Consider the following 9,970-nt stretch of genomic DNA (forward strand, 5'->3'; position numbering starts at 1 on the left):
GGATGGGTACATCAACATAGTCCCATTTGCATTATCTTTCAAGTGTAGAGAATAATGGTCTTAAAACAGAGGAAGTTCTTGATGATTGCACTGTTCTCTATATTACATAAAGAGGTTCCCAGAACAAAATAAACTTTCTATTACAGATGTTTGTAATTGGAATCCAGTGAGGAGAATAAGATGGGTTTATGGTAGTATGCTGATTTCCTTGAATGGGAAGGGTAAGTACCCCTCTCTATTATGTCTAAAGGGATATTCAGCTGAAAAGGAATCACAGGTAACTTTTAGACATGTCCTCAAGGTTAGGTGGTTTCTTCTAGTCCCATCAAATGTTGAACAAAACTTCCACAGCAGAGAGAATTCTTGATTTATAGAAGTATGATTCTGTATGATTCAGAAGTTTGTTAACACATAACAGACTATACAGAAAATGCTCAGTACTGTATGAGTTTCTTCCAGTGCATAAAGTTGTGCAATTCCATAGCTAATTTGTTGCCCTTTCTGCTGAATTATGCCTGAATAGGATTAATAATATATTGCTGCTATATGAATAGGCTCGAGATTGACTGGGTCTGTTCAAAATAGGGACAAGTACAGCAAAAAGCTTTTGCTAGGAAAAGCTGGCAAATAAAGTACTGTATAGACCTCATTTTACCTTCCAATTTCCTATTTTCTGTGTAAGAAAACATCCAGAAAGGAATATATTCTTCCCATAGGCATTGTCCAATCTCCCTGTCATGGATCAGATCTTGTCTCAATGACAGTGGATACTCTAAATCCATAATCAGGCTTACAATAATAGCATTTTCACTATTATTAAAAAAAATAGATGAAGTTTTATGACCTGAAGAGCAAATAGAAATGTAGAAATGGATAAGGGAAGGTTACTGTATGGTACTCCTTTAATCCTAAAGTATTTTTAAAAAACAGATATCTTAATATCTATTGATATCTTAATATTCAGATGGATCTCTGGTAACTCAGCTGCAAGTTTGGGAAAACATTTATTGATGAGCAATTCTAGCTCTGTTGGTTTTATCTGTGTTTGCTTTTCTTTTCCCAGTTGTAAATATTAATAATAAAATGAATACTTACAGAATAACAGAGTTGGAAGGGATCTTAGAAGTCTTCTAGTCCATATACTAAAATTGGAGTGATACAGAGAAGATTAGCATGGCCCCTGCATAAGGATGACATGCATCCTCTCTGTTAATGCAGCCTAGGATTTTTTTTTTTTTAAGTTGATGGAACTGAAAACTGCAAGTCAAAGAAGATGGTGACTTGAATGACACTAACAGTGACATGGGCATGGCACTTTGAATAGATATTTTACAAATTCTCTTGCTGTGTTTTTCAAAAGAACCTTTTACTTTCTACATTGTGGCTGTACAAGGCCAGATATATTCTGTATTCCAAACTAAAAATTATAGCAGGCATTAATTTTGAGTGCTATCACATAATTTGGCTCTGGTATAGCTTCTATCCAAAGCTATATATTTGATTTATTGCATTTGCAAGTGTTGTACTAAAGGAAGGTAATCCCTTCTGAAAATGCTGCATACTGGCAGAACAGGAAACCAATTAGAAACCAGTAGATGATAAATAGGCATTTGTATCAGCAGTTTACTTAATTTCACCATTAAATAAGCCTCTTTGCATTGATCATTTAATTTCCTCCCAGTCCTTGAGGTTCTTTAATTGCTGTCTAAATGAGCCTTATGCTGAAGTCCAAATTTCACTCTTGGATGGAAGGGAGAGATCCTTTCCATTCTTTGTCTTCCTGGTTGCCAAGAACTGTCAGGAGCGATCATGTAAAATTTTACTTTTCTTATAGTCTCATTAGAAAAATGGAAAAATGATGGGAGAACAACTTCACAAAAGAGATAAGCTGTACTGCAAGGACTCTTCTCAATTGTATTTCCTGACCTTTTTTTTTCTCTTAACATCATCCTGTAAAATAAACTGAAGTTGTAATGTTGCATGGCACTTTTTCATTTTGGAAAAGTTACTGGGGGCTGAACTAAATCTGTGGCAGAAGTAATGAGGTACTACAGAGATTTTGCAACAATTTCTGGATAGAGGTGACTGGAATTATTATGGACAAAACATGAGATTGGGACAGAGAATATGGTTTTCGGAACTAAATAATGATAGCATATTATAAAGCACTCCAGAAGAATAGCTTTAGCTTTTCCTTTTATTTTTTTCTCTGTTAAATTAAAATTCTGGAAGAGAGAGCAGATCTCCAGAGACCAAAAAGACCAATTTAAAACTTTGATTTACTTTATTTTTATTTCCTCTAACTTGAATATCTTAAGGATCTTCAGAATGTGAATAAAATTTTAATATTGAGAACAATAAAAAGAATAGGCATTTTGAAGCAGAATTGATAAATTCAATATGATATAATTTTTAAGTAATACAATAATATAATATGTAAATATTTAAAAGTAGCACTTTTTTGCGCTTTAAAAATAAATATTTGTAAATTATTTAATGCCCCTCCCAATATTGCTATACTGTCTTATTGTGGCATATCTCCGTGTGTGTTTGTGTGTTCATGGGAGAGATGAATGAAGAATATCAGGAATATATGTCAATAGTGTATATTCCCAGCAGAGTCACCCAGTATGTGAAGATCATCCCATCTGTCCAGCTAAAATAAACAGGCATCTATACTGGGCAGCAACTATATAGGAAGATGCCAAGATCGCTTTAATGACAGTGGTAAAAGCATCAATTCATACTGTGCAGGAAAAGCAATAGTAAAGAACTCCTTTTTGTAAAATATAAAGTGATTGATGATATAGAGTTGGATGGCCTTCAGGTTGGATGACACTCAATACGCAGTTAAGGAAGAGCTGAGGAACTTTTGGAATACTAATTATGATTGAAGCCTTCAGGATATCTAGTTGCTGTTGTTGTCATATTGAAAAAGACCATCAGAAGTTTCAAAGATAGAATTCTAGTAAAATTATAGTAGAATTATAGTAAAAATGTCTAATGTAAGATGAACATAAGAAAGCTCAACACACTCAAAAATGAAATGAAATGACTACAAATTGACATCTTAAGCATCAGTGAATTCAGGTGAACTGGGATGGGACACTTTCAGTCAGAATATCACTCCATTTATTATTTGGGAAAATGAAAAACAAAGAATAAATGTTGCTTTTATAGTTAGGAAAGGTGTAGCAAGAACAGTACATGGCTACAATGCTATCACTGCATGAATAACATTGATTAGACTTCATGGCCTTTAATATGATGATAATTCAAGTTTATGCTCTAATCACAGATGCAGAAGAGAAGGTTGTTAACTTCTATTAGCAAATTCAATTTGAAATGGATGGAATATGCAAAGATGATGTGCTGCTTAAGATTGGAGACTGGAATGCCAAATTTGGAAACATGAAAGAAGAATTATATGGTTTAGGAAACCAAAAGAAACCAGGACTTATCAATTTCTGCCACTTCAATGATTTCTTTGTAGGTAATATTGTCTTCAAACAATAAAATGATGCTTCCATGCATGGACATCACCAGGTGGGATATATAGAAATCAAATTGACTGTATGATTGCTAAAAGGAGATGGGGAAGCTCAAATTCAATATTATTAAAGACATGGCCAGGTATTCGAACAGATCATGAACAAAGAAAAAAAATCTTAGAAAGGAATTTAACAAAGAATTTCTGTTCAAGGAGAAAAGAAACAATATTACAACATCCGTAAAGATACTTAATATGGAAAAAGGCATGGTAAACAAGGAAAGGTTTTCAAAAGATTTCTGAGCTCAGAAGGAGGCTCCAGTCTCAAATAGGTATACTGAAGAATGCCCATGGACAGGAAATCAATGGAAGATGGAAGGAACAGACAGTCAGGAGTATACTGAAACACAATACAATTAGTCACGTCCAAAAAATATTCCTTACTTACAAGAACCTCTAGTACTGGAAGATAATGTTAGATTAGCACTGGTCATTATCCAGTTGGGAGGATACAGGAACTGATGCAATAACTACTGAAATACAGTAAGCAACAGATGAAGAATCAATCAAAGTTCTAATCAAGTTATACCAGTAAATCTGGAGAATGATAAAGTAGCCAGTTGATTAGAAGAGGTCAATATACATTCTAATACCAAAACAGTGAGACTTAACAGAGTATGCAAGTATCCTTAACTGTACAATGCCCTTAATTTTACATGCTAGCAAAATAATGCTTAGGATGACTTCCGGTTCCGGTTTACGGCATCACTAATCGCACGGGGAGACGTCTCTCCGCGTCGGCTAGGTTTCCCTCCATCGGTGGACTCTTATACAAGTCCAAAATTGCCCTGGAGGGTGTGACTTCCACCGAGGAGGCTGCTGTCCGGCTACAGAGGAGCAGCGGCTCCTCCAGCTGTCCGGATGAATCTCCGAGGGCCGACGGAGAAGAAGATCAGCCAGTAAAATGGCCGATCGCCCTGCCGCTTCAGACCATAAGTCAGACAACATCTAAGCTAAGAGTGCCCCTGTGGTGAATCCGGGTGAGAATTTTTTCTTGTTTTTTCTCTCTTTTCTGATTTTTTTGTTTGTGTACCTGTAAGAGTCTCTGGAATTATTTCCCTGGCTTGGAAAGGCGGCTTGTGCTATTTTTTTGGGAAGAAAGGCATTTTACAAACACTGAAAGACTATTTACTTCTATATGGATATTAAAAAGGAAAAAAAGATGGAAAAGGTTTTCTCTCTCCTCTCTTTTTAAGAACTGTACCATTTCTTTATATAGCTAACAACCAACTTCCCTTTCTGGATGTCTTAGTCTACAAGAAATCCAATGGCTCCCTAGGACACACCATCTACCAGAAGAAAACCCCCCCCCCCCCCCCCCCCCCCCCCCCCCCACCCCCCCCCCCCACACACAAACGCCTATCTCACGCTCTCTCACACCACCACCCAGCACAGATCAACTCTGTAGCCAAGACACTCATCTCCAGAACAAAACGCTTAGCTGACGAACAACCCCTAAAACCCGAACTACACACCCTCACCAATGTACTAACATCCAATGGATTCCATAGAAATAAGATTACAAACCTAATCCAAAAATAAACCCCCACCAAAATCCAAGACAAAGAACAAGAAAACGGCAAAGCCCTCCTCCCATACATAAAAGGCACCACAGACAGAATCAGTAAGATCCTTCATAAACACAACATCAAAACAGCATTCTGCACAAACAGAAAAATATCCACCATCCTTAGAAACCCAAAGGAGGGATAAAATTTGAATTAGGAAAATCAGGAGTATACGAAATCCCATGCACCATTGTCCCACCACCATACATCGGACAAACCAACAGAAGAATAAGTGCACGCATGAAGGAACATAAGAAACGCAGTCAAAAAAGAGGAACCAACATCTTCCCTGGTCCAACACCTTAAAGCAACAGGACACGAAATTGACTTTAAAAATACCAGAACCATTGCCAAAAATGAACATTTTAATAACAGAATAATCAGAGAAGCCATCGAGATAGAAAAACGCCCACACCGCAGCGAGATGATACCTCCCGCCTACCAGCCATTTGGAAACCTGCCCTTATTTGACAAACGACTCCCTAACCCCAAAATCTTAAACCCCTCTGCAACTCAGACTAACCTGAGCACAACCAAACAGAACACTCCCCCAGCCAATCAGAGCACAGCCAAGCCCCTAACCATTCAGAACACACCTCCACCCAATCAGAACACAGCCAAGCTCCCATCCAATCAGTTCATACCCTCACTGGCAGTTAAAAGGAAGAAACAGCTAAAACCACACATTGCTGCTCAAAGCAAGAAGCTAAAAACACCAGCCTGAAGATGACGAATGTGACTTCGTCGAAACGTTGCCAAGACACTTCCAATTTTACGCGGGAGAAAACCCGAACAACCAAAGACCTATATACAAATACCCGCGAAAACCTCAGAAAACAAATATCGAACCTCTACGGGGAGGAAATCCACCATCTGACCAGGACCTATGAAAAACTTGAAGTCCAAAGAGCTTCCATTTTATGTGACCTCGCATTCCTACGTAACTGCCGAGATCAAAATCTAATCCCCACATGTTTCCAACTGAAATTCCACTCCAACTCTGCAGCCACCAAACGGATCCTGAAAAGAACAGAATTGGCCCTAATCAGAAATGAACTTCACACAAAAAGATTCCTCCTAGACCGAATTAACAAAGATCTCCTCACACTCCACCTCACAACTCAGCAACAAGATCCACCCCGCACTTTGGGACAAATCCAAACAACTCGCCGTCTGGAGAGCCGAAACACAGACCACCCTCAAGACAGATACACACACCAACAAACTCCGAAGACTACAAGAACGCCAGAAACAAACCCCTCCTCCCTCACAGCCACACATGAAACAAACAGTGCATAACATCTCAGATAGGATCCTCACCAAAGCCGAAACCAATGTCCTTTCCAAAGGATTCAACTTTGCAGTCGCTCCCAAACACATCCCCACTGAAACCATTATATGTGAAGTTGAAACCAGCCTGACCAAAATCAACCCCGATGACGCTAACAAATCAGACTCAAAATCACCAACATCCTCTGCACCAGCAAGCCACCCAAAAGCAACTTACCCAAAGAGGAACAGACAGCACTACGTAACCTGAAAGAAGACACCAGCATAATAATCCTACCAGCAGACAAGGGCAACGCCACGGTGGTTATGAACACATCTGACTACCAAACCAAATTAACCAACCTACTCCAAGACTCCACATACAAACCCCTAAATACAGATCCCACCACCTACCTGGAAAAAACCACCAGATCCAAAATAAAAGCCTCCCCCATTAGCGAAGAGATCCAGCAAAGAATCATTCCCAGAGAGAAATCATCCAGATGCCCCAAACTCTATGGTCTCCCCAAGATACACAAAGAAGGAACCCCACTCAGACCTATAGTCAGCTCCATAGGCTCACCTCTACAAAACCTAGCCAAATTTCTCGCCAAACAACTACAGCCCTATGCAGAATCCATCACCTAACACGTAAAAAACTCATTCCAGTTTATAGAGATCATAAAGAAACAAAGCTTACAGCCCAGCGACCTACTAGTGAGCTTCGATGTCATATCCCTCTTCACCCAAGTGCCTATCAAAGAAGCCTTGACAGCTATTCAAAACAAATATAACCCCCCCAAACACATCTTAGATCTGACCAACCACTGCCTATCCAACACATACTTCATCTATAATGGACAAAAATACAAACAAACAGAAGGAGCACCCATGGGATCACCCCTCTCACCTGTCATTGCCAACCTCTACATGGAACACTTTGAAACCCAAGCTCTAGAAAAATCGGATCACAAACCCAAACTCTGGCTCAGATATGTAGACAACACCTTCATAATCTGGCCACATGGGAAAGAAAAACTGGACAACTTCCTCACACACCTCAACAGCCTACACCCCCAAATACAGTTTACCATGGAAACAGAAACTAACAACCAACTTCCCTTCCTGGATGTCTTAGTCTACAAGAAATCCAATGGCTCCCTAGGACACACCATCTACCAGAAGAAAACACACACAAACCGCTATCTGCACACTCTCTCACACCACCACCAAGCACAGATCAACTCTGTAGCCAAGACACTCATCTCCAGAACAAAACGCTTAGCTGACGAACAACACCTAAAACCCGAACTACACACTCTCACCAATGTACTAACATCCAATGGATTCCGTAGAAATAAGATTACAAACCTAATCCAAAAAGAAACCCCCACCAAAATCCAAGACAAAGAACACGAAAACGGCAAAGCCCTCCTCCCATACATAAAAGGCACCACAGACAGAATCAGTAAGATCCTTCATAAACACAACATCAAAACAGCATTCTGCACAAACAGAAAAATATCCACCATCCTTAGAAACCCCAAAGATAAAATTGAATTAGAAAATCAAGAGTATACGAAATCCCATGCACCACTTGTCCCACCATATACATCGGACAAACCAACAGAAGAATAAGTGCACGCATTGAAGAACATAAGAACTCAGTCAAAAAAGAGGAACCAACATCTTCCCTGGTCCAACACCTTAAAGCCACAGGACACGAAATTGACTTTAAAAATACCAGAACCCTTGCCAAAAGTGAACATTTTAATAACAGAATAATCAGCGAAGCCATCGAGATAGAAAAACGCCCACACAGCATGAACAAGCGAGATGATACCTCCCGCCTACCAGCCATTTGGAAACCCGCCCTTATTGACAAACACTTCCCTAACCCCAAAAATCTTAAACCCCTCTGCAACTCAGACTAAACCTGAGCACAACCAAACAGAACACTCCCCCAGCCAATCAGAGCACAGCCATAAACCCCTACCATTCAGAACGACACCTCCACCCAATCAGAACACGCAAGCTCCCATCCCAATCAGTTCATACCCTCACTGCAGTTAAAAGGAAGAAACAGCTAAAACCACACATTGCTGCTCAAGAAGCAAGAAGCATAAACCCAGCCTGAGATGACAATGTGACTTCAGTCGAAACGTGCCCAAGACACTTCCATTTTACGCAGGGGAGAAAACCCGAACAACCAAAGACCGTATATACAAATACCAGCGAAAACCTCAGAAACACAATATCGAACTCTACGGGGCGGAAATCCACCATCTGACCAGGACCTTGAAAAAGTTGAGGCCACAAGAGCTTCCATTTTTGTGACCTCCGCATTCCTACGTAACTGCCGAGATCAAAATCTAATCCCCACATGTTTCCAACTGAAATTCCACTCCAACTCTGCAGCCACCAAACGGATCCTGAAAAGAACAGAATTGGCCCTAATCAGAAATGAACTTCACACAAAAATATTCCTCCTAGACCGAATTAACAAAGATCTCCTCACACTCCACCTCAAACTCAGCAACAAGATCCACCCCGCACTTTGGGACAAATCCAAACAACTCGCCGTCTTGAGAGCCGAAACACAGACCACCCTCAAGACAGATACACACACCAACAAACTCCGAAGACTACAAGAACGCCAGAAACAAACCCCTCATCCCTCACAGCCACACATGAAGCAGACAGTGCATAACATCTCAGATAGGATCCTCACCAAAGCCGAAACCAATGTCCTTTCCAAAGGATTCAACTTTGCAGTCGCTCCCAAACACATCCCCACTGAACCCATTATATGTGGAGTTGAAACCAGCCTGACCAAAATCAACCCCGACGACGCTAACAGAATCAGACTCGAAATCACCAACATCCTCTGCACCAGCAAGCCACCCAAAAGCCACTTACCCAAAGAGGAACAGACAGCACTACGTAACCTGAAAGAAGACACCAGCATAATAATCCTACCAGCAGACAAGGGCAACGCCACGGTGGTTATGAACACATCTGACTACCAAACCAAATTAACCAACCTACTCCAATACTCCACATACAAACCCCTAAATACAGATCCCACCACCTACCTGGAAAAAACCACCAGAACCAAGATAAAAGCCTCCCCCATTAGCGAAGAGATCCAGCAAAGAATCATTCCCAGAGAGAAATCCTCCAGATGCCCTAAACTCTATGGTCTCCCCAAGATACACAAAGAAGGAACCCCACTCAGACCTATAGTCAGCTCCATAGGCTCACCTCTACAAAACCTAGCCAAATTTCTCGCCAAACAACTACAGCCCTATGCAGAATCCATCACCTCACACGTAAAAAACTCATTCCAGTTTATAGAGATCATAAAGAAACACAGCTTACAGCCCAGCGACCTACTAGTGAGCTTCGATGTCATATCCCTCTTCACCCAAGTGCCTATCAAAGAAGCCTTGACAGCTATTCAAAACAAATATAACCCCCCCAAACACATCTTAGATCTGACCAACCACTGCCTATCCAACACATACTTCATCTATAACGGACAAAAATACAAACAAACATAAGGAGCACCCATGGGATCACC

At 40.4% G+C, this 9,970-nt stretch overlaps 1 non-coding gene across 1 annotated transcript; it reads left to right on the forward strand.

The window, feature by feature from the left end:
* The first annotated feature begins 1,122 nt into the window (after positions 1–1,122).
* On the forward strand, positions 1,123–1,232 carry LOC120317975. The gene has a single exon (XR_005559377.1). It is a non-coding gene; the product is annotated as a U6 spliceosomal RNA (small nuclear RNA).
* Positions 1,233–9,970: the final 8,738 nt, after the last annotated feature.

Source organism: Crotalus tigris, unplaced genomic scaffold, assembly GCF_016545835.1.
Source record: "Crotalus tigris isolate CLP2741 ecotype Arizona unplaced genomic scaffold, ASM1654583v1 scf7180000019960.70428, whole genome shotgun sequence".
NCBI lineage: Eukaryota > Metazoa > Chordata > Lepidosauria > Squamata > Viperidae > Crotalus > Crotalus tigris.